At 46.0% G+C, this 26,333-nt stretch overlaps 1 long non-coding RNA gene across 1 annotated transcript in view; it reads left to right on the top strand.

The window, feature by feature from the left end:
• Positions 1-1,222: 1,222 nt before the first annotated feature.
• Positions 1,223-26,333, top strand: part of LOC307197443 — a 99,715-nt gene continuing 74,604 nt past the window's right edge. Inside the window, exons 1-2 of the long non-coding RNA XR_013831411.1 lie at positions 1,223-1,461; positions 23,134-23,332. This is a non-coding gene — a long non-coding RNA (uncharacterized lncRNA). The remainder of the gene's footprint in view (positions 1,462-23,133; positions 23,333-26,333) is intronic.

The raw sequence follows: 26,333 nt of genomic DNA, 5'->3' as shown, positions 1-26,333 counted from the left end.
TCCCCCTGCACGGAAAGACCTTCCCACTCCTCGGGCGGGTGAGTGTGAGGCTCAAGGGGAGATATAATTATCTCTCACCCTTTTTTATAATTCAGGGGCCTGTCAGTCACTGGAGGGGACCAAGGCAAGAGGTCTGGTGATGGATGGGGGTGATGCAGAAGGTGTCTGAAAACATACAAAAAGGGCGCCCTGTAGTCCTGACTCCCTGGACCACCCGAGTAACAGTGCTGATGCCACAGGGAGCTTGGGACACGCGGCACTGCCACCCCAACCTTCCTGGCTGAGGGCTGTGCGAAGACAGGCTGGGTATCCGACATCATTCTAGATTTGGTAGGGGTTTCATATTCATCTAGATCTTACCGAGCATTTACTTTAATCAGGCACTACCCCCTCGAATGATCAAATTTAATTCTCACAATCTCCAAGAAATGGGTATTATTATATCCTTTCCACAAATGAGGAAACTGAGGCTCAGGGAGAAGAGGCAAGAGTTAGGATTTCAACCCAGGTTGTTTGGCCTCAAAGCCCGTGTGATTCACCACTGTGAAAGGCCACTCTCTGAAGGTAGAAAACTTCTGGTTCATCTCAGCAATCTCCTTGCCCTTCTCTAAAAAGCTTTTCTGTGAGTAGGAGTCCCACACCTCCTAGGAAAGCCGTGATTTGCATTCCAGGCATGTTCACCTTCTCTGTCAGCAGCCCCCATCTAGACGGAACCCCCATCTTTTTCTCCCCTAATAGACAACCATAGTAGCTTCTTTGTTTGTTTGTTTGTTTGCGGTACGCGGGCCTCTCACCGCTGCGGCCTCTCCCGTTGCGGAGCACAGGCTCCGGACGCGCAGGCTCAGCGGCCATGGCTCACGGGCCCAGCCGCTCCGCGGCATGTGGGATCTTCCCAGACCGGGGCACGAACCCGCGTCCCCTGCATCGGCAGGCGGACTCTCAACCACTGCGCCACCAGGGAAGCCCAAATCTTTATCTTTATCTTGCCAAGGCCTACGAGATCCAGGTGACCTCTGCCCACCTCTCTAAGCTCATCTCTTAGAGTAAGGGAGTGAGATTTTATACTGTCCCAGTGTCTGAAACAAAGATGAAAATCTGGTTATGATAATTATGGACGACAGACTCCAAGGTGGTCCCCATGGTCCCCATCTCTCATTGTTCACACCCTCGTATAAACCTCTCTTCATGAGGATAAGCAGAACCTGTGACTTCCTTCTAAACAAGTAGAATAAAGCAGCGGGATAGGATGTCACTTCCATGATGACTTTGCCGGCGATTGGATTGTAACTTCATTCAGTGACTAGACGCTCTCCCTTGTTTGCTTTGAGGAAGCCAGAAGCCATGCTGGGAAAGCTGCGTTTGATTGACACCCAGCAGAAAACCGAAGCTCTTGCTCCAACAGGACACAAGAAACTGAATTCTTCCAGCGACCGCATCAGCCAGGAGTCTGTCTTTCCCCAGGTGAGTTTCAGATGAGACCTCAGCTCTGCCTGGCATTTTGATTGCAGCCTGAAACAGATGACTCAGCGAAACCGGGACTGGATTCCTGGTCCACAGACCTTGTGACAATCTGGTGCACAGCAACAGCTAACCAATACAAGGCTACTGCTGTTGGTCATTCATTTATTTTATTTTATTTTTTTGGTTGTGTTAAAATACACAAAACAGGGCTTCCCTGGTGACGCAGTGGTTGAGAGTCCGCCTGCCGATGCAGGGGACCCGGGTTCGTGCCCCGGTCCGGGAAGATCCCACATGCCGCGGAGCGGCTGGGCCCGTGAGCCATGGCCGCTGAGCCTGCGCGTCCGGAGCCTGTGCTCCGCAACGGGAGAGGCCACAACAGTGAGAGGCCCGCGTATCACAAAAAAAAAAAAATACACAAAACATAAAATTTACTATCTTAACCGCGTTTAAGTGCATCGTTCAACGGTATTAAATAAATTCACATTGTTGTGCACCTGTCACCACCCTCCAGACTCATTGTGCCTTCCATCTTGTCAATCTGAAAGTCTTACCTGTTAAATAATAACTCGCCATCCTCCCCTCCCCCAAGCCCCTGGCAACCATCATTCTACTTTTTGTCTTTATAATTGTGACTTCTCTAAGTACCTCATATAGTATTTGTCTTTTGGTGACTGGCTTCTTTCACTTAGTATAATGTCCTTAAGGTTTATGCATGTTGTAGCCTGTGTCCGAATTCCCTTCCTTTTTAAGGCTGAATTGTATTCCATTGTATGGATAACCCACAGCTGGCTTATCCGTTCACTTGCTTCCATGTTTTAGCTATTGCGAATAATGCTGCTGTGAACATGGGTGCGCTGATCATGCAGTTTTGAGAGCTAGCCTTGCGCGGTTTCTAGGTCTGAAGTCATGCATTCATCTATCCACCTACTTGTTCGTTCAGTCCTCACTAGATCAAACGGGAGCCCAACTCTGTTTCTTATTCCCGGTGTGCCCTCAGTCAGGTGCTCGAACCTCTCCAGGCCTCAGTTTGCTTTTGTACGATGGGAGGTAGCAAGGACCCATCTCTGTGGCAACAGAACAGGTGCTCAGTGCCTGGGCCTTGCACGCCGGCTTCCTTCCCCTCCATGCTGCCTGGGGCGGTACAGGGAGGACCCGGACCCATCTCTACTTCTAGCTCACTCTTCTGTCACTTCTAGATCTGACAGGCCTCCTGGCTCTGGGGGCATGGTCTGAGCAGGTAGACAAACAAGCCCTGGGGTGCCTGGTCAGCCCACGTGCCACCTGTCCTGCCTCGGAAGGGTCTGAGGCCAGATGCCTTCTGATGGGAAGCTTTGAACCACCTTGACCCCCAACCCCCCCCCTGTTCTGCATCCCCAGTGTGCAGCCCAGCTCACCAAGGAAATGAAGCCAAGTCAGAGATCCTGGGCATTGATGAAGCAGAGATGAGAGGCCGAGATGTCTGAGGCCAGGGGTACTTATATTGCTACAGACGGAGGAATAGCTTCCCTTCTCAGCCCTCCCTGGCTCCTTGAGGGGCCGCCCACCCGCCTGGGAGGTTTCCTTCCAACATTCCTCTGTGTTTTGGGCTCCCACTGGGCAGGAAGCAACTGCTACCTCGAACCCCCAGGACATCTCAGCTGGCACTGTCATTCAGCCAGATTCCCAGAGATCCCCAGGGACAGGGGAAGTGGGCAGGCAGAGGGGTCTCCTCTGTTGCTTGTGGATGGGGGCGGCTGAGTGCTGACTCTTAGGAATACCATCCTGTTGGCTTTCTCTCCTTCTCCCCAGGGAGAGAATTTCTGTAAAAGAGAAACAAACCAACAAAGACAAACAAAACCTCCCTTCTGACTCTAGACGTCTCAAACCAAATACAGGCATCCCTCCTTTCGTTGCACTTACTGTGCTTCGCAGATATTTTGTGTTTTACAAATTGAAGGTTGGTGGCAACCCTGAGTCAAGCAAAATCTATCAGCGCCATGTTTCTAGCAGCATTTGCTCACTTCCTGTCTCTGTGTTACATTTGGGTAATTCTTGCAATATTTTAAACTTTTTCGTTACTATTATATTTGCGATGGGTCTGTGATCATTGATCTTTGACGTGACGATTGCAAAAAGATTATGATTCGCATCACCGTTGGGTACCCATCCTTCATCCCCGCTCAAGCGCGAGCTCCTTGTGAGCAGGGACCCCGTTCCATTCACCTCTGTCTCCTCAGCACCTGGACCCCAGTAGGTGCTCCATAAATGCCTCCAGAAAGGAATTATTTTTAAAAAAATAAATATATTTATTTTTATTTATTTATTATTTTTGGCTGTGTTGGGTCTTCGTTGCTGCATGCGGGCTTTTTCTAGCTGCGGCGAGCAGGGGCTACTCTTCATTGCAGTGCATGGGCTTCTCGTTGAGGTGGCTTCTCTTGTTGCAGAGCACGGGCTCTAGAGCATGTGGGCTTCAGTAGATGCAGCACATGGGCTCAGTAGTTGTGGCTCATGGGCTCTAGAGCACAGGCTCAGTAGTTGTGGTGCACGGGCTTAGTTTCTCCGCAGCATGTGGGATCTTCCCGGACCAGGGCTCAAACCTGTGTCCCCTGCATTGGCAGGCGGATTCTTATCCACTGTGCCACCAGGGAAGCCCCAGAAAGGAATTCTTAAGAGTGGCAAGAAGAAGGATGGAGTCACGAGGTGTAAGTTGCCCTTAGAAGGAAGGGACAGGTTAGCATCTTCGGACGTGATTGTCCTTGTGCCCGGGTTCTAGGGATTGAGTCCTCTCTTTCAGTGGAATCCTCGTCTCCTTTCATAATTTAGAAATGTTATTCTGGGAGTGGGGTCCGAGGCATCACCAGACTGCCAGCGGGGTCCCCGGCACCGACAAGTAAAGGGAAGGGGCTGTTCTGGCCATAGGCACACAGCTTTCCTCCTCCTGTGTCAACTGCTAATGAGGGAAGAAATCTCTATCCTCCTAGATTAGTGACCTTCCCGGAGGGGCTGAGCACGTGGTGGGAGGGACGGAACCTGGGGTCTCCTGCTCCCCTTTCCTCTCTTCTCTTCTCCCCACCCCCTCTTCCTTCTCCCTCCCCCTCCCTCTTTCTCAATATCTCTCCCTGTCTCTGTCTCTCATTACCCTTCTCTCCGCCCTTCCTTCTCTCTCTCTCTGAATGTTTGTGTAACTGTGTACAATAAGACAGTTTTTCTTTACCTGAGAGTGTATGATACCCGGACAGTAAGGGGTTCCCTTTGTGTGTGTATCTGCCTGCCTGGCGCTGGATACATCTTCTTGTTTATGTAGCATGGTATATATTTGTACACCTGGTAGCTGGCGTGTTCTCTTTGGGTCCCTGGGAGTCTGTGTGTGTCTGCACGTGTGGAGGTCTGGCTTTCCTGTGTGTGTTTCCCTATGTGCTTTAGTGTCTGTGTACACCTGGATGGTTTGAAGATTCTGCGTGTGTACACTTGGATATTTCCCTGTGTCTCTGTGTTTCTGCCTGTTCCCTTGGATGTTTGCATTTCTCTGTGGATTTATACCTGGTTGTCTGGGTTCTCCTCCATGACCCTAAAAGATGTGATCCTTTGTGTGTAAACCCCCAGTGGTGTGTGTATTTCTCCCTGCACTCCTCTCCCAAGAAACTAGGGTTTTTCTACCATCGCACATTCTTGAACCAGTCAAGATGATGCCCACAGATGAAACCTTTATGATCTAGGTCAGAGGTTGGCAAACTTTTCCTGAAAGTGTCAGACAGTAAGTATTTTAGGCTTTGCAAGCTGTGTGGTCGCTGTCACAACTCCTCACCTCTGCCTTTGTAAAGTTTCAGCAACCTCACGTAATACATAAACGAATGAGTATCATTGTGCTTTAGTGAAACTGAATTTGTGGATGCTAGAATATGAATTTCATGTAATTTTCAGATGTGAGAGAATAGTCTTCTTTGCATTGTTTCCAACCATTTAAAAAGGTGAAAACCATTCTTAGCTCATGGGCCATACAAAAACAGGTGGTGGGCTAGACTTGGGCCATGGGTCATAGTGTCCAGACCCTCAGTCTATACAGGTCAAACTGGCCTCCCTCCTATGGCCTCCACGTGGCTTGAGAAAGTCATTTGTCAGGGGCGACTGGGCTAGCACAAAGACCTCTGGGCATTCCCAGGGGGTCAGGAGACTAGCCCTGGATCCCTGCAGGCTGAGATCACCGATCTCTGAGGGTTTGTTAAGGGTCCCCTTGGCTGGGCTTTGAGGCAGAGATCTCGATACCTGAAGACCTTGAGTTGTGAGCAGAATGGGGCAAACCACCTGTACTTAAGTCCCAGCACCACTACTTACAAGCCTAACGACTTTGGACAAGTGACATCCCCTTTCTGAGCCTCAGTTTCCTCATCTGTAAAATGGGGCTTTTAATTGTGCCTTCACCCTAGGGCTGTTGTGCAACCTCAAAGACACAACAAGTGTACACTGAGCATAATTCCTGGTGAGCATGAAATGCACAGGAACTTGGGCCACATCTGTGATCATTCCCGAGTACAGTGAACCCCTAAGAGGGGAGCAAAGATTTCTGCCAAACTGGTCTGGGTCCTCGTGATTCTGCTTTGCTGTGATTCTCAGGCTCTTAGGTTACGCAGAAATGTAACCCCTGCTATTTCTCTTAGATTCCTCAGATAAAAATCTGGGTAATTACTGCCTTTGTCACTTTAATGAGCTACTTCAGTAACTATTGTTTAAATGCTAGAGCAATTATCTGTTAGAAATACTGGCCTCTGGGTTTCCATAGCCCCACTTTTCCAGGGTGGCAGTTGGGGTTATCTCTCTGCTCCCCTCATTCCGCAGGGATGAGAGGTATGGAAGTTCAGGGATCACTGAGGGGTACTTCTTGGGGCCAATGCAGGCCGGTTGGGGAAAGCTGCTCTCAGAACTTAACCTGCAAAACTGCTCCTGGGACCATGGCTTCCTCCTGATGGTCCTTCAGCCTGACATTGTAACCTGCAGAGTTTCCCACGCCAAGGATTTAATGAAATTTCCACTTAACTCATGACTGTTTACCTTGGAAATACCATTGCCCACCGTGTAGCAGGGCAACCATATGGCCTGAGTTCAGGGACCAATAATAACTTGGAGGCTCTATTTTGATCAGACAAAGCTTTCCCTAAATCTTCCTCCATTGTGTCACTATTCTGCTCAATAACCTTCAATGGCTCCTTGCTACCTTGGGAGTAAAGTCTAAGTATCTTACCCAGAATTCAAGGCTCTCCATGATGTGGTTTGGACCTACTTTGTCCTATCCTCTGTCCATCTGTGAACCACCTGCTCCATCCAGTCTTGTTTCCTCACAGCCCCACCATGCCATGCCCTTCCAGCCCCCCAGCCTTTGCTCATCAGGTCCCTGGTGCGTGGAGTGCCTTCCCCACTTCTGCTCCATCTGTTGTAACTTTGTCCTACCTGTTCTTGCTAGTGGCACAAGGTTGAGCAAGGTACCTTGCCTCTTGTATCAAACTTTACATCTGTAAAAAAGGGATCATAAGATGAAATACTTAGAGGGCTATATCCAGGAGTCAATAAAACATTACGTGTTAAGGGCAGAGCAAAGTGCCTGGTACACTGTAGGCTCACAGTTAGCTGTCACTGCTCTTGCTATAGTCAAAAGTACCACTTCCCCAGCTACCCAGGCTTATTTTGATTTCTTACAGCTCCAGGGGCAACCATCTCCCTGAACTTCCATCTAGCAACCAAGCACCATGAACATTTTCCTAGCCTGCAAAGCAGACCAGCCAGCCCCCTCTTACTTTAAAGAGGTTTCCTTCTGACAGCAATTTGGGGTGTTGATTACAGCCTCTGAAAGCCCTCATTAGCGTGCCTTGTTCCTTGTTCCTGTAAGGTGTCTTTGCATGACCCCTGTGCCCCTGTCATGATTCAGAACCTGTGTTGAAAGTTCCTGTATTCCATCTCTGAGATCAGCCCCTTAAGCAGGAAGGTCATTGTCAAGGTCTTCGGAAGAGAAATTTGGAAACAGTTGCCCCAAGGAAGTATTCCAGCTTTGCCAGATCTTGAGGAATAAAAAGGAGGAAGGGAAAATGTTTTATGAAGTATAATTGGTCTTTCCAGGCATACTCAGCTTTTGATTCTGCAAAGCAATTGCATTCAAGTTACATTCTTCAGTTAAGACTCTAGCACCACTGTGAAATAAGTGCTGTTGGTGCGAACTGCAGCTCAGAGTGGTTAAGTGAATTGTCCTAGCTCACACAGCAGGTAAGTGACGAAAATGAGGCTTGAACAGAAGAATACTTCTTCATCTTAATACAAACACTTTCTAATAGTCTGGACTTCATGTCGCAGGAACCCCACTTTTTTTTTTTTTTTTTTTTTTTGCTGTACGCGGGCCTCTCACTGCTGTGGCCTCTCCCGTTGTGGAGCACAGGCTCCAGACATGCAGGCTCAGCGGCCATGGCTCACGGGCCCAGCTGCTCCGTGGCATGTGGGATCCTCCCGGACCGGGGCACGAACCCGCGTCCCCTGCATCGGCAGGCGGACTCTCAACAACTGCGCCACCAGGGAAGCCCAGGAACCCCACTTTTTAACTGAGCACGTGGCTGCCTATCATAGACAACTATTGTACATTGTCCAGCATCACTTGCAACCAGTGATCTAAAATGCTCTGGCCAATGAAATAAAAACAGAACTGATGTGTGGGACTTATAGGAAGACTGCTTAAAGGGAGGTGACCCAAGTGGGAGAAGCCTATTTAGCTCTCTGCCTTCTTTCCTCCTTCTTTGTGGCTACAACTTGACTGTGATGGCTGGAGCTTCAGCAGCCATTTTGAACCATGAAGCAATTATGAGACTCGATCACATACTAGAAAGTAGTACAAAAAGTTGATGTCACCACCTCCCTGCCATATCAGCCTTGAACTGCTCTCTCTCAACTTGTGTTAGATGCTAGAGGTACAAACTTCTACCTTGTTTAAGCCACTTCATGTTGGTTTTTCTGTCAATTGCAGCCTTCTTTCTCCTTTATGTGCTCTGATTCAGACTCTTTTATATGTTCTTATGACATCCTCTATGTCCCTTTCATAACACTCATCACAGTCTGATTGCATTATTTATTTTACAATTGTTATTATTTAACCTATGCTTCCAAAAGGATGCAACTCCATGAAAGCAGGGACTGTGTCTTTCCTATTTGTTGCTACTCCCTAGCATGTGGCAGATGGCTAGGCTAGAGGAGGCACTGATGACTATAGAATGAGCAAGTATTTCTTCTCTGAGTCCCTGCAGCAGGTCCCAGTCCGTTAATGCAGGGAAAGAGTCAGCCTCCCACACTCATATTTTCTCTCTCTGGTGGGTTCCTTTTGCCTGCAAATACTGGGGCTATCAGGATGAACCAACCCCACTGGGGAAAGCCAAATTCAATACACACAAAACACATTTTCCTTTGTCTCCAAATCTATGTCATGGGTCTTGTAAGTCACCTCTATGTTTGGCTATGAGAAAATATCCAAGAAAGATGAGAAAAGACAGAAGGGTCTATAGGGAGGGGTTTCTTTTTCTGATGCAGTTTTACTTCACTACAAAGAAGCAAGGTGAACTTTGAGTGGAAAGAGTGTAGACAGAGGAGTGTAGGACTTATTGAGCTCATAACACTTGCATCACGACCGAGATGCAGTATCTTAAGTCAATGCCATCTACCTCCACCACTTTCTACCTGTGTGACCACAGGAATTCCATTGATCTCTGAGCCCTGGTTTTCTCATCTGCAAAATGGGAATGATTATAGTTCCCCCCTCATAAGTTTGTTGAGAGGATTCAATGAGGGAACTCGAGTGTGAGGCACAGCACAGGGTAAATTCCTCTAAACAGGGAACTCTTTTTATGTTTGTATTTATTATAACCCATTTAGAAAGGCTTGTTGCTGTGACTGTTTTGTGACTCTGATCCCATTCTTGGGTTTTTGAAACCTTCCAGATGGGCTGCAAATTGACTGTGATGGATGATGGCGCCGAACTGGGAAGAAATAATTCATTCTCTACCATCCGTACAGATGATGTACAGTGCAAAGTGCTTGTATCTAGCGTCGCTCCCCCTCCCCCCAGCAAAGTTCCCTTATTCTCTTAGCAGGTGTCCGTTATTCCCCTGCCGCACATCCGTATAAGCAGATCTGGCTTTATCAAAGGACAGGGAGGGCTCGATGCTTGAGCTGGGGTGTGCCTACAAGAGTCTTTCAACAGACAGACTGGCTTTCATGCAGCCTTGCAGATGGCAAAGGGCTAATCCTTTTAGCAGCTTCTAAGTTGAAAGGACTCGGGTGTAGGTTTAGTGTGAGACCCAAACATCTACCATTTGCTTTGCATATCCTTCTGTTTCTAAGTGACTCCTGCCTGCATTTTGCTCAAAATCAAATCCAAGTGAAGTGTGTAGAATGAAGGGATTGGACACTTCGGTCTTTCTAGAACTCCAGGTCTTCAGCTGTGCAGGTTACCCGACAGGAGATAGTGGCATCCGCCTGACGCTGGCAAAAGCAAGTTGTAGCTAACAAACGTGGTGAAACCCAATGGTTACCTGGCGGTGGCCAATGGGTGTCCCCAGCACCGTGAGAACATCGTAGCAGCCAATAAGCTGACCATTTGTTTTCAATTGAGGTGAAATTCACATACCACAGAATTAATCATTTAAAAGTATACAATCAGAAACATTTGGTACATTCACGATGTTGTGCTACCACAACCTCTGTCTAGTTCAAAGGTATGTCATCATCCCAAAAGAAAAGCCTGTATCCGTCAAGCAGTCACTCCCCATTTCCACTTCCTGTCTCTAAGGATTTATCTATTCTGGAAATTTCCTATAAGTGGAATTATACTATATGTGACCTTTTGTATCTGACATGTATCACTTACCATCCTATTTTCCAGATTCATCCATGTTGTACCATGTATCAGAATTTCATTCATTTTTATGAATAATATCCCATTGTATGAAAATACCACATTTTGTTTATCCACTCATCGATTAATGGACGTGTGAGTTTCCTTCACCTTTTGGCGATTGTGAATAATGCTGCTATGAACATTCATGTACAAGCATTTATCTGAGTATCTGTTTTCAGTTTCTTTGAGGGGGTGTATATCCTTACAGGTGGAAATGCCGGTCCTATGATAAATCTATGTTTAACTTTTGGAGCAATCAGTTGACCTGTTTTTATCCATGGGTGAGTTACTCCTGTGGACTCTTCAAGAAACCTGGGGGCAAGGATAGCTCAGTATACACACAGCTAAGCTCTCACTTGAGCAAGTGGGGAGAGTAGCCCCAAAAGTTGGGGTTATTATTGTTAATGCAACCTTCTTTGACGCCATAGGTCCTAGGAAAAGCTTGACACTAGATTTACAGAATTTTCCATTTTGTACAAACCACTTTCTTTACCTCGTTCTCCTGCGATTTCTCTAGCAGTTGATAGCGGGTAGAGAGCTGGGAAGTTTGTGCTAATTCTCCTGGGAATCTGTAGTTCTGGTGGAATGTCCTAAACATGATGCTCTCTGTCACTATACAAGCAGGTGCTTGAGCAAATCTTGGGTGCAGATAACTTATGTGCCCCCTGGCACTTTCTGGGCCATCGCTGGCTGGAAACGGTATCGTGCATGGCTCCTTACAAGGTGCGAAGGCCACCTGCCGGGAACGTGAAAGTCTCTGATGGTTGAGTCATGACCTGGGAGAGCTTTCTCAGCCAAAGCTTGGTACCCTGTCGTATTAGCTGAGGTTAGAAGAACTCGAATCAAGTTCATGTGTGAGGGTCCTAGGAAGGGGCAAGATGAACATCTAGTCTCGCCTCCATCTTCCCCAATTTCCTCCCCTCGATTCCTATAAACACTTTAAAGGCATGGTCCGTGTTTTCATTGTTTTTATCACCAGTGATAATCACGCAGCAGGTGTTTAATGAATGTCTAGTGAATAAATGAATGCACGGATTAATGGCTTTTTTTATCTCCTTTGAAGACCTTGGAATAATGAGGAAGAGTATAAAATACAGAGAACAGCTTTATTTATCAGGAGGATATCCTGGGAAGCTCTGTGCTTCCAAGGTTTCTTCCTACCATTGATTGTGCAAAATTGCAAAAACACAGGGTCTTCCCACCTGCTGTTTCCACTACCTGGATGCTATTCCCACAGATACGGCACAAGTTCTCATTTCCTTTACATCTCTGCTCAGATGCCAACTCAACCTGGAGGCTCTCCTGACCACCAATGTAAAATAGCGTCCCCTAAACCTCTAAAATGTTTGTCAGTTAATATTTGACACGCCCAAAACGATATACGTAGCATTTATATAATTATGAAAGCCTGATTATAAAATAAACCCCCGTGAGCCCACCACTGAAGAGCTAAAACACAGCTACTTCTCGTGGAGCTGCCTCTGCTCTCTGCCCCAATCCCATATTCCTCCCTGACCCCCATTCTACCACAGCGTAATCACTACGGTGGACTTTAACCCTTTGCCCAGATTTATGTATCGTGTAGCATTTATCACTGCCCGACCTATTATACTTCTATTTGTTTGTGCATTTGCTATCTTTTCCCCCCAAAATCTAAGCTCCAAAAAGCTCAAGGATGTTGCCTGTTTGGTTCTTTCTTTCTTTCTTTCTTTTTTTTTTTTTGCGGTACGCGGGCCTCTCACTGTTGTGGCCTCTCCCGTTGCGGAGCACAGGCTCCGGACGCACAGGCCCAGCGGCCATGGCTCACGGGCCCAGCCGCTCCGCGACATGTGGGATCCTCCCGGACCGGGGCACGAACCCGTGTCCTCTGCATCGGCAGGCGGACTCTCAACCACTGCGCCACCAGGGAAGCCCTGGTTCTTTATTTTATCTAGAGTGCCCGGTACGTAGTAAGCCCTGAATAAATATTTACTGAATAAATGAATGGATGAATGAATGAATGTTCATTGTAGAAATTCTCTCTTATCCATGGTGGTCATTTCAAGGTTAGGGGGTGAGGAGGAACTCTACCTTGACTTTTCTTTAAACCCTAATCTCCTGATATCTGATGGGTCTTCCTACTTAGGAAGGGGACAGACCCAGTTCAACTTCTCCTGGCCCCTTTGTTGCTGTGTGATGCTGAGAAAGTCCATTTGGACTCCTTTCTCTGTCAAATGAGAGAAATGATGGTATCTACTGAATGAAGGCCACGTAGTTTCTGCTCAATAAGCAATAGTCAGTCTTTATACTCAAGTTCTTCCCTAGAATGTTCTAGTGGAAGATGCTATGAGGGAGTGTTTTAAGCAGCACCTGTGGCTCACTAATGCTGTGATTCTCTTCTGTAGGGAAGCGTATTAGAAGTAGGAGCTCTTGGGCTTCCCTGGTGGCGCAGTGGTTGAGAGTCAGCCTGCCGATGCAGGGGACGCGGGTTCGTGCCCCGGTCCGGGAAGATCCCACATGCCGCGGAGCGGCTGGGCCCGTGAGCCATGGCCGCTGAGCCTGCACGTCCGGAGCCTGTGCTCCGCAATGGGAGAGGCCACAGCAGTGAGAGGCCCGCGTACCGCAAAAAAAAAAAAGAAGTAGGAGCTCTTTAGACAGCATCTGACCCTTCCCTACCTCCCAGGCCTGCGCCCTCCACCCTCTGCCCCTTCCCTGGAATCTTGGTGGGGGTCATCTACGTAATTCAGCACAGTTGCTGGGCACCCCTCGTTCCCATGTATCTTTATTTATTCCATTTTTTTCCTACAATGTCTTCAACCTCCCCCATACCTCCTCCCCTCCACACACACATACACCCATTCTCTGCTTGGTTACCTTGGTTAGCCCTCTCCAGCCTTCAAGACTCAACCTGGATACCACTGGAAGCAGTTTCTCCTCACTGTACCCAGGCTGGGGTAGGTGTCTCTTCTGGGCTTCTCTCATCCTCCCCAATTCGATCATCCCCATTTAACTGCATCATATTTATTATTTCGCTTTTCCCCTCAGGCTCTAGGCACTTTGTCCCCGGGACTACCTTTCATCTCTGTGTCTCATCTTCCAGACCATAGCGACGTCCCAGGCGTCGGTGGGGAGGGAATGTGTGGTCAGGTAACTTCTGTTCCATTTCATCACACAATGAAGATGTTGATGGGGACCCCAAGAAAAGGTGGTTTCCTGGTCTTAATATGAAGAATAGCTGTTCTTCTGAGCAATTGGCTTGGTTTTGAGCAGGCTTGAGAATCACACAACGTTCTGATTTGTCGTTTTCATGTTGGCTGCCAGGAAACTGAGAGCCGGACAAGTACCTAGCAGATGGATGGGTCACCGCGGAGATACTTCTCTCTCTGATGTTTTGTCCCTCAAACTCGATGGTCTTGTCTGTTTTTGAGGAAAAAATCTCCTAAACCAACTATACCTTTGGTTATTTTTGTTGCATTTTATGTGTCACCGGAAGTGAGCTCAAGTCATTCCTAAAGGAAAAAAATGAGGTCAACGTCTGTGTTAGTTTCTTTCTGCTGCTGTAACAAATCACTACAAACTTAGTAGCTCAAAATAGTACAAATCTACTATCTTACACTTCTGGAAGTCAGAAGTCCAAACTGGGTCCTACGAGGTTCAAATCAAGGTGTCAGCAGAGTTGTACATGTTCTGGAGGCTCAAGGGAGAATCTGTTTCTTGCCTTTTTCAGCTCCCAGGGGATGCCTGAATACCCCAGCGTGTAGCCCCATGTCACTCCGACCTCTGCTTCCATCATCATATCTCCTCTCTCTGACTCTCCTGCCTCCTTTTTAGAAGGACCTTTATGATTACATTTAGGGCTCATCTGGATAATCAAGAATAATCTCATCTCAAAATCTCTAATTTATCACTCTTGCAAAATCTTCTACCACATAAACTAACATATTCACAGGTCCCTGGGATTCCGGGGATTAGGAAGTAGATCTCTCGGGGGAGGGGGATAATTCTACTTCCCTCACCATCCAACCAACCACCTAGCTAATTAAGTTATTTCTGAGGGCAAAGCAATACATGGTGATCTGGGATTTTCAGGTAGTAATTGTCTTTAAAGAACTTTTAATAGGAACAATAACCAAAAGTGAGACGGCACTTTCGCTTTGGAAGCTCAATCTTTCCAGAGAAATTGGGGTGTGATTCTAAGTGACTTGAAGGAATAAATCGATCCTGAGTCCCTGTCTCAGTGGCCTCCTCCCTTTCCATTCTCCTCCCTCCCTCCCACCCCTCTTCCCCAGCTTGTTTTACCAAGAGGTACCCAGAGCCCTTAAGCAACTCCTTCCTGAGATCAAAACCTGTGAGGTTTCCCAAGCATGCCCTGAAACTGACACCTCTCCTCGTGATTTTGAAGCACTGCTGACACCCAGTTTTAATTAACCAGCTGAAGACATGTTGTCTTGGCAGAAAGTCTAAGATATTTTGAAATAAGTTCTTGGCAATTCAACTCCCAAGGGAAAGCCCAGCTTGCCTTTCTGGTTTGCTGTGTTTAAACCTCCTTTTGATGACTCTGTGAAAGTCTGACCTTCTCGGGCACCGTCAGCCAGGGTGCTTGGAACAATTGGCCCTTCTCCCTCATGTGATTTTCTTCATATTAATGCTCCCTGGTTGCCCTCAGCAACCTTCCTTCCCTCCCCAGCCTAGGCTTTCTGCTGTGATGCAGAAATTCAGTGGTTCATTCCAAAAACAAAAAGCTTAAAAACTATGTTTCTCTTAAAAGATCACACTTTTCCAGACTCTATCTTGCCCTAAAGAGGAAAGTTTGGGGGCAGAGGTTGGTTTGAATCTCTTGCTTCACTTGTTGGGTGTATAACCTTAGCAAATTTCCTGAACTGATAAATTCCAGTTCCTTTTATCTGGGGGTGAAATCGGGGCAAACACACACACACATACACACACAAACGTGGGCATGCTACACACCAGGACAGGCTTCTGTGAGAGCAAAAATATATTCCTGAAACTTGACACCTGCTACAAAACTTTCAGTAAGTACATACAGAGAAGCATGGACAAGTGGGAGTGGGGGTGGGGGGATTATATTCAGAATAACTGGGTTTATTTACCAGGTATATATTAGGACTTACCTTTCCTATATACCTGTGTTTCCTCATCAGTAAATTGGCCATACTAATGTTACCTTCAGAGCTAGTTGAGAGTTTGAATTAATTCATACTTGAATTAATTCATACCTGGCACATAAACAATAACTATTATTATCTTATTATTATTCTATAAGATGGATATAATCACCAGAGATCTATGCAAAGGGCTGGGTGGCCAAAGTTCAATAAATGTGAACTGTCATTGTCATAGACAATTTTTCTGTGCATTTGAGGCTGGATTTAAGAAAATGATATCATGGTTAGTATGGAAGATTGGTACAGAAGACTTAAATTTGCTAGTGTAAAGTGGTGGAAATGTTCAGAGGAGTTTTCATATAGATGGAAACCCACTGGCACAAAGAGCATTAGAATCATGATTAAGGAGGCTGAATTAGATACTGAGGCAGAGATGAAGAATTACATCCATGCATCTGAACCTTTGCACTGCAGAAGATAAATGATACAAAGAATTCAAGAAAAATTGAGCTGATATGAACGTTTTGCCTTTGAGCTCGTCGAAAGCTAGTAGCGCTTTTTTTGGTCAATATTTACCTCCTGAATTGACAAATGGGAGTCAATACTCACTTCCTATTGTTAGTACATCTATTTTCCGTACACTACATGTAAGCGGCCTATAAACACAGGCACCAATACATTAACAGCTATATCAATGGAAAATCAACAATAATCATTTATTTTTAGTGGCCATCACCACTGAAATACCAACAGTACAATACGCTCAAGACAAAGAGGAATGCTTAGTGTGATAGATGTCTGTGGATAACTGATTTAGGTTAACAACTTCCTTTCCTAACGATGCTAATTGCATTAATCAACAGGCTGATTTCATCAGAGGCTTTCAAAGGCCCATCCTGGATGTTGCCAATTCTTTCTCCGGTTGATGAGTTCGTTCCCCACCTGAAGTCACCCAGGCTCGATTTATAATCGTCAGCAGAACTGTTTTAGTGACGACTTGCAGTCCAACCAAAGAACCCATTCAGCAGTGCATGGCCCTGTTGGAATTCTTGGGCCAGGTTAATTGGGTAGATCAAATCTGTTGCAGTGGATAGCTGGTGGTGGTGCTGGCGATGTGGTTTTGGGCTTCCCAGAATTTCCCCCCCTTAATATAGCCCCTTCGTTACCTTTGCGAGCACTTCACTCATCTTTGCTCTTGTTGTTTCAGTGGACAGTTACAGTTCATGGAGACAGTTTATTGAGCTACGCCAATAAACCAGTAGGCATTCTGGGAATTGATATCTTGATCAGAAGGACTCAAGGACAGGGAAAAAGATATGCTTATAACACATTAATTTTAGTGGAGGTGTCCAGACAGACCTGTCATATGCATACCTGTTCTCAAGCCTCCAGGAAGTTCCTGGTTCCTGAACACACCCGTCAATCATCTTGAGTTCCCCCATATCCTTTTAAGCTTATGATACCCAGAGTCGGCTTCTGTTGCTTGCAATCAAATAGTCCTAAATGGTTCAGTCAAACTGGCTTTATCACCCACGCCAATGCCAATTGATTGGTGGTGACTATATGGAGTGGTGTGTTAAGAAAGATTCAGAGGATTCGTGCAAGAACTGTGGAAAGAGTGTAGCACTCAATTAGCAATATCTACTTAGGGTAAGTGTGGGAGGGATGGAGTCGGGGTAGAATATTACTGATGCCAAATATATGCCAGGGACCTAAAGACAGAGAACCACAGTGTTTAAGGGATAGGGGTCTAGAGCCGACATTCCCCCTCTTCCCAGCTGTGTGATCCTGGACAAGTCACTTAATTCCCTGTACCTCAGTTTCCTCTGGTGCACAGTGAGGATATTAGTACCCCCTGTAGGGTTGCTATGAGAATGAAATAGGTTAATGACAAGTAAAGGACTTAAAACCATATTTGCAGCATGGTGAGGGATAAATAAGATGTTATCTGCTGCTACTGGTATTTGTGTCATTGCTGTACTTGGGGTGTAGATAATGGACATCTGAGCAGTGAATGAATGTATGGATAAACAGAAGAATGGATAAGTTACAGTTTTGAAGTAAAAGAGTCAATTCCAGAATATTCCGCACATTAGAGTCTGTGACCATTGCCATCATTTCCTTGACTGGGTTCTCAGAGGTTTTCATTGTTCTTCCAGGCACCTGTGTGCAATTTGGTCCCAGATTCCCTTGACTAGGTTTTCTATAGGAGTTAAAACCACATGATCAAATTCTCTCTCTCTCTTTCCACCCTCATCAATGTATTTAAGCCAACATTCCTATTTAACATCTGTTACATATTTTTCTTTAAATAGATGATTTTGAAAAGATTTATTTCTAGCTGTTTCCTTTGGCTCATTACTAATATGTTTTGTTGTTGTCTTGATAACCCATTTCAGTCTTTTTTCTGAAGCGAAGGCATTAAAGGATCCTGTTCTTCCTACCCACTTTCTACCCTCCACCTCGCTCAGGTCACATCTGTGGTCCCCATCAGCTTCAGCAGTCGAGACCCAGCTTCCTGGAAATAGATCCTAGGATAGATGGCTGCATTACCATGTTTTTCTTTTACCAATCTGGGGAGACCTGTCTGAGACATTGGCTCCTATTGACTTCTGATTCAAAAATGATTTCAACTCATTTGAAGTCTGCGCATGTTTATGTGAACTGATTTTGAAAATCAGGTTGTGGTTTTGAGTCCCTTTCTTTCTTTCTTCCTCTCTCCCTCCCTTCCCTTCCTTCTTTTCCTTTCTTCCGTTCCTTTCTTCTTTCTTTCTCTCTCCCTCTTTCTTTCTGTCTCTCACTCTTTCTTTTTTTCTTGTCTTAGGGAGGTAAACATAGTTTCCAGGTCCAGATGAGTCTTTGAATTTAACCATATCTCGATCCTGAAACAATTCCTCAAAGCTGGACTCTTAAAGGCTCGTCTTCTTTTCCATGGCTAAATAGATTTTCATTTTATTTTCTACAACTCAAATGATACTTTTAAAGCCTTTGGAGTGTGGGCAATCTCATACCATCTATATTGGAAGAGAGCTGATGAGCAGACCATCCTAAGAAGCAGAAAGTCTAAATATATTTGATGATTGGCTGTGGAATGTGTTATTAGAACAGCAATTTTACCTTGTAAATTGGTTTTAGCTAATAATGAAATGATTTTGCGTTTTCCACGTGTATGCTGACTCCAAATGGATGAAGGATCAGAGAGAGATTTGCTGGGTAGCAAAAACAAGCCCATATGGGGGTTTGTTCAAAACCCCACCAGGACTTGGCTCCCATAACATAATTTGTCACAGTATATTATAGTTTCCTGTAGACTTGTCTTTATCCTCCACTAGATCAGGAATTTCAGGAAGCCATGGATTTACATCTGGGATACTGTCGTATCCCCAGGGCCTTACAATAATTGGCATTTGGTGGGCATTCCGAAAATTTGTTAAAAGGAAGCAAACAAGTGAGAAAAGTAGCTATAGACAATTTTGCAAATAAGTACTTGGGAAATGACTGTGTTCATTAGGGACCATTGTAGACTGGAAGGTTTTTGAACCATTTGTCAAGCTTCATATGGGTGGACCTTTTAGAATCTTAAGGGCTCTCCCTGAGGTGGCTCCTGAGATCAGGATGACAACCTTTTGACCGATGAGGCTGGCATGAGTTCAAGCATCCTTTTAGGTCACCATCCGCTCATTCTAGGCTCACTCGGAGAGGGGGGATTTCGGCCTGATTTGGGGGGAATCTCCGCCTTGTTGAAAAACTGAAAGCCACATACTTCTTTCTCATTGGCCGTAAGATGAACAGTGGGATGCCATAGAGAACAGGTGGGTCAAGCCCTCTCGTGCCCCTTCTCAGAGTATTTTCTTTTTTCTTCTCCGTGAAGCCTGCCGTGAATTCACAGAATGTCACAGACCATGCGGGGTGGTCCAGACCAAACCCTTCACCTGCTAGGAGGGGACAGTCGGAGGGACTTCCTGCTACTCTGATAGCATTGCTCTGGTCTACCTGTGCAGTTGCTGGCCTCTCTCTATTTCTCCATTTGCTCTTCACCCTCTGCACTCCTTGCGGGCTCTGGAGGACAGGAATTAATTTATGGTGCTGTGAAATGTGCTGGTCTTATCAAGGGATTACATGTTAATACCCTGATGCCTCACCTCCCATACCTTTGGTCTTGGAGGCCGTGTTTACAGTGCTGGTTTGAACTTGAGGGAGGGGGCGAGGTGAGGAAGAAGGCAATTACAAGGCTCCCAGTTGCCTGCTGACCTGTTTGAAGCAGGTAAGACTCACCCAGGTGTGGACAGGGGGACCCTTCACCCAGAGCCCTATCTCTGCAGGGAGATAAATTCACAGTTAATAAAGATAAGGGCCCCAGAGAAACGCCCTGAACTAGGACTGCATTGGCCGCCCAGCTCATCAAAGCCAGTTGTGACTAATTCTCTCAATGGGAAATTCTGCGGGTCAGAGAAGGTTTGGGGTCATGGGGCTGGTGAGGGAAAGCCGCCCTGGCTAGAAACGGCTTCGACCCCTGCCTCTGTCACTTAATGGCCACGGGATCTTGGGCGGGTGTCTTTACCTCTTTAAGCCTCAACCTGCCGATTTTCCATGTCCTACATCTTAGGTTCTCTTGGGAGAATGAACCATAATAATGTATGTAAAGCAACTGGCACCCTGCCCAACACAGAGTTGGTGTCCACCAAATGTGAATTCCCCTTTTCCTTATTCTTTCCTTTGACTGTGTCTCGGAAGGTAGATAGATTTGGTGTGCTTATACTCATTCATTCATTCATTCATTCATTCCTCAGACATGTTGAGTACTTACTAGATGCCAGAATCCAGGCTTGGCAAAAGGGTGTGGAAGACAAATATTAGATGCTTTGTGAGGCTATGTCTGAAGAGGGAGGGAAATGTTAAGACCGATAGCTCTCACATACTGCGTTCACACTTACGACATGCCATGCTTTGCTTTTCTTTGCTCGTTGAATCCTCATAACAGCTCTCTGAGATAGATGCCATTATTATCCCATTTTTTGATGGAGAAACTGGGGGCGTGGTCATTAAGTAACTTACCCCCAAAGCCACAACTCATGTCAGAATGGAAATTTACACTCGAGCTCTTGTGTGGGAAACCACTCAGGTGTACAAGAGGGTAATTATCACCCATCCACCCTTGGAGATTTACCCATTTGAGGGCTGTTGGGAGGTTTGGATGTCTCTACCTTCGCTAGTCCAAAGCAGGTGGTCCGCGGACCAACAGCACTGACATTGCCTGGTAACTGCTTAGAAATTCAGATTCTCAGGCCCTGCCCCAGACCTGCTGAATCAGTCTCATTATGACAAAGTCCCAGGGGATCTGTGTGCCCACTGGGATTTGAGAAATGTTTGTCTGTATGTGCAAATTATCCTTTCAATGGCATAATTAAAATAACAACTAGGTAGAGCCCATGTAAACCTAACCCAGTTTGGTCCTTGTATAGCCTTGAGGTGACTGGCTTGGGAGGAAGCTGTGAGACACCTATAGGAAGTAACCCTGACACAGTTTCGGCCCCTCGTTTCTTTGACCCCTCAGGATTCTGCCTCTACCTGCAATGTCTTCCCTAAGGTGGGCAGTGGGGATCAAACCCTCCTTGGCCTAGAATCTCACGAAATGCTTCTCAAGTAGGAAGATTCAGGACCCAACTCACAGATGTTCATTTCACTGGTCTGGGGAAGCCTTAGGACTCTGCATATTGAATAACCACCCGTGGATTCTGATGCCAAGGGTCCATGGATTACACAGTTTGAGAATCACTGAGCCAGGGCCCTGTTTCTTTCTTTGGCGTGCCTGACCAGAGATGCTGACCTGCAGAACACACTCTGTTGTGGGCGTCGGTAGGGTTAGGATCAGTTCCTGGTCTAATTCTGCTTTGTTTCTCTTACCCTCAAGGAAGCATCCTGCAATGCAATTGAGGGTGACGTGAGATGAGTGATGAGATGATAACCATAGGTCCTTTTAGAACATTATATAACGGATCACTCTGTAGAAAGCCCTCCAATGGCTTCCCATTCACTTACACTAAAATCCTATTCTTCACTGTGGTCAGTAAGACCTTTTATGGTATGTCTCTAGTCCCTCATTGACCTCATTTTCCACCAGGCTCTCTGGGCTCTCTCAATTTTAGTCTTACTGTTTGCCTTGCTATTCCTCAGACCTACCAAGCCAGTTCCTACCTTAGGGCTTTCCATGGGGTCACCCCCAGGGCTTCACGGGCTCATCTTAGTTCGAATGTCACCTCCTCAGAAGCCTTCACGGACCTACTCTTCATTGTTTTCATGGCCCTCATCGCCATCTGCAATGATGGAAGTCATTTAGTTGTTTACCTCGTCACTATGTGTCTCTCCACGAGGCTGTCATTTCCACGTCTGGACCATTCCTATCTGCATCCCCAAGATTGAGAAGAGAGCCTGGCACACAGAGGCTGTTCAGTAAATGTTTGTTGGATGAATGAATAAGTGTACAAGGCTCTTTTAATTTTTTAAGTAAATGGTCCCCAAACTTCAGCAACTGAATGATTATTAGAAATTAATCATGTATGATACTCCACATTGACCACCTTTCTTTAACATGTTTCTGTGAAGTGAGCACGCATTCCTTATAGGGCTGAGACTGGAGAATGGCCCAACCTTACTGAGAGTATGAGTCTGCGATTGCTGCTGTAACAAATGACCACAGATACAGTGGCTTCAAACAATGCAAGTCTACGATCTTACAGTTTTGAAGATCAGAGCTTCGAAAATCGAGGTATCCCTAGGGCTGCATTCCTTCTGCAGGCTCTACTGAGAATCTTGCCTTTTCCACCTTCTAGAAGCTGCTCACATCTTGGCTCGTGGCTCCCTTCCATTCGTCAAAGCCAGCAATTGCATCACTCTGACCCTGCTTGTCATCATATCTCCTTCTTTGACTCTGACCCTCCTGCCTCCCTCTTATAAGGATCTTGTGATTCCATTGGTCCCACCCAGATAATCCAAGATAATCTCCCCATCTCAGGATCCTAAAGTTAACCACATCTGCAAAGTCCCTTTTGCCATGCACGGTGACATATTCGTAGGTTCTGGGGATTAGGATGTGGACATCTTTGCAGGGGACCATTGTTCTGCCTACCATGCCACCTTTACTGGCTGAAAAATAAAAGGATGATTTGAGGTGTTCTTGGAGCTGTTGCCTGCCGTCTGGATCCACCATCACTCAGCCATCCTCAGGCCTCCCTCTCTGAGTCTCCTCCATTTCATTTCCTCCAAGATTCCATCATCCTTCCTATACCACCTTTTTTCGGTACCCTAGATTCTCAGGCAGTTCACGCTGCACAGATATTCATTTTTATTGTCACATTTTTTTCTTGGGGCAGGGATAGCCATCCTTTAGGATGTTAGTATTAACCACTGTCCATTTTTGACATGCCATCTTGTCACCAGTAGATTCTAAAAGTGCCGTGGGATGGATACATAATATTTATTTCTGAAAGAACCCATCTGAATTTTTCTCAGGGAAATTTAGTTTGTGTGACTCCTACACCACCCACAGAGACATCTGAATACTCTCAGGAGGGTCACCAAACTAGACCAAGGTCTTAGAACGTCAGAGAATAAATACGGAATCAATTCATCTCGTCCATTACCTGAACAAATTGTTCCTTTTGTCCCCAGCCCACAAGGTGGATCCCAGGAGGGAACAGGAAGTGGCTTGAGAAAATAAACCCAGCTCACTGGTCCTGTGGATGGCGCTGTCCCCACGCCCAGCAGTGGCAAGCTGGCTTGTGAGGAGTACGTCTTGGTGGGCACCGTTTTCTCCAGAGTCCAGCGGGGCAAACGGCCGTCCTGACGGAATTCGACGAAGAGCTTAGAAGTAAGTGGTGGCCCTAAAACGTTGCTCTCAAGGAGCTACAGTTCCAAAGTTCTGGAACCTTCTCTACCTCAGGCAGTGCTGTCAGGCAGAGGCTTTTGAAAGACCAGGCGGGATTTGCAGAGAAGGGGTTAATTCTTACTGCTCTCGGGTCATCTCTCCTCAGAGCTCTTCATAATTCGTGAGATCCCTGGCCCCTGGTACGGTGTCAAAGGGGGTACTGTCTCCAGGCCTCCCGTCTCCGGCTCAGGGTGCTATTATGCTCTGATTAGTATTAATAATTGATTTATACAGCACCTTTTACAAGCCTCTCTACAGTCGGCCCCTGTGAGGACACACGCAGCACTTCCCTTCACCCCCAGATGATAAGCTGATACCCAAAGGGGTGGGAGGCAGCGGCAGGCGCCAGTCACCTCAGTGGCGCCGTGACGGGGAGACAGTCTGATGCAGGAAGTAAGGTGATGCCTTATCTCCTCCGGCTGGGGTGTGGGAGTGGGCGGAGGTGATTCTCGGCCTGTTATTAATTCATGGAAGGATCAACTCCGGGAGAAACCCAGGTGAGGGAAGTATCTTTTAGTCATGGGGCGAGGAGGGGCAATTTCCCTTAGTGTTGAGTTACCCCACTGTATAGATGAGAAAAAAGAAAAAAATGGCCAATGCAGAGATGGAGTAAAGCCACAGAATCTGTGAATCACATTAGCATGTTTCACAGGGCTGCGTGCCACAGTGACGTTGAAGATGAGGTCGTTATCCAAGGCTCAGGTCATTGGCCGCCATATTTTGTGGGGCTTGGGTTGCTTGTGTTATGTTTTGAGGCATTTTAGGTTGGTTTTTGGAGCTGAGGGTTTTTCAGGGCCCCTGTGTGTGATCATTTGGATGTAGTTCGGCCAGTGTGAGTTCACTTAAGGTCTCCAGTTCCTTGTATTTTTGAGTGAATCCACATCACGTACTTTAGGAACATGGGTTCTGGATTAAGTCGACTTCATGGTGGTCCATACAAATACGGATCCTCAGCCTTGCTTGCTGGGTGATGGTGGGAAAGTCATAGAACCTCCTTGAACTTCAGTTTCCTCATCTGGAAAATGGGATACTAATAGTATTCACTTCCCGGGGGGAGGCACGGCACTGTACATGGTAAGTGCTCTGTAAAGATACGCTATTAATTATTTTATCAGCACGATGGTCAGCAATGTGTTCATCATTCTCATCAGATGGCGAGCCTCTCCTAGGAGAAATGAAGCATCTTGGTGGCTCAGAAAGGAACTCAGTGTCCCAGAAAGGAGCCGTGAGACATACAGAGAGAGTTCTATGGTTGTTCAGACTCTGCTGCCACACTCCCTGGGAGGTCAGTGGGGAGGACCCAGACTCACCCCAGGGTAAAGGCCAAGTGCAGGAATGAGAACTCTTGTGTGGCCAAATGGAAGAACTCAGAGACCAGGAATCAAGCACCGATTTCCAAGGAAGCCAGGCCTTGTGGTGTGGGCTGAGATGCAGTGGGAACTAGGACCTGCACAGAAATATCTAGATCAGGAGTTTCCCGTTCTGTTCTACACAACAACAGTCCACTGATTCACACTCCATCAACAAAGGGTACCGTGGCCAAGTAAGAGGAGAGACTGCAGCACACTCTGCCTCCCTCTTGGAGAGACACAAAGTTTGTAGAAGTCCTTCATTAAAAAATGGATTGAATTTGGTTTAACTCAATACTTTCCAAACCTATTTAACACTTTATTTATTTTTATTTTTTATAAATTTGTTTTATTTATTTATTTTTGGCTGCATTGGGTCTGTGTTGCTGCACGCGGGCTTTCTCTAGTTGCGGCAAGCGGGGGCTACTCTTCGTTGCGGTGCGCGGGCTTCTCATTGCGGTGGCTTCTCTTGTTGCGGAGCACGGGCTCTAGGCGCGTGGGCTTCAGTAGTTGTGGCTCACGGGCTCTAGAGTGCAGGCTCAGTAGTTGTGGCACACGGGCTTTGTTACTCCACAGCATGTGGGATCTTCCCGGACCAGGGCTCGAACCTGTGTCCCCTGTACTGGCAGGTGGCTTCTTAACTGCTGCTGCACCAGAGAAGTCCCCAGCACTTTATTTTTATTTTTTTTTAACTGAAGTATAGTTGATTTACAACGTTGCATAGTTTCTGGTGTACAGCAAAGTGATTCAGTTATACATGTATATAATTATATAAACTTTTTCATATTCTTTTCCATTATGGTTTATTACAGGATATTGAATATAGTTCCTCGTGCTGTACAGTAGGACCTTGTCGTTTATCTATTTTATGTATAGTAGTTTGTATTTGCTAATCCCTAAGTCCTAATTTACCCCTCCCACACCCCCTTTCCCCTTTGGTAACCATAAGTATGTTTTCAATGTCTGTGAGTCTGTTTCTGTTTTGTAGATAAGTTCATTTGTGTCATAGTTTAGATTTCACATATAAGTGATAACATATGGCATTTGTCTTTATCTGACTTACTTCACTGAGTATGATAATCTCTAGGTCCCTCCATGTTGCTGCACATGACATCATTCCCTTCTTTTCTACGGCTGAGTAATATTCCATTGTATACATGTGCCACATCTTCTTTATCCATTCGTCTGTCCAAACCTGTTTAACACTTGAATCCCTCCTCTTTTGGTGTGATTTCATAAAATAACACATACTTGCCCTGGGAGAGACTGATTTAGACCAAGAGAATTTGAAAAAATTGTCTTCTCCAAGGCTGGAAAAAAAAGAAAAGATTTAAATCTTTTTAAAATCCGTGTTTTAAATGTATCCTACCTGAATATCATTTTTTAAAACTTGTAAGTAGGCTCACCACCACTTCTAAATTATCGCTATTGTTCCTGGAAGTGTTCATCTGAGATTCTGCAGCTATTTTAAGTGGCTTACTTGAAGGATGAAGAATAGGAAATAGCTATGTTCACAATATCTGATAATACCAATACTATTCATAATAATGTTGATCCAACAGTAAGGATAATCTGTCATGGCTACTGTTTATGAA

This window comes from Stenella coeruleoalba (assembly GCF_951394435.1).
Source record: "Stenella coeruleoalba genome assembly, chromosome: 14".
Lineage (NCBI taxonomy): Eukaryota > Metazoa > Chordata > Mammalia > Artiodactyla > Delphinidae > Stenella > Stenella coeruleoalba.
This window is presented reverse-complemented; position numbering and strand designations above follow the sequence as displayed.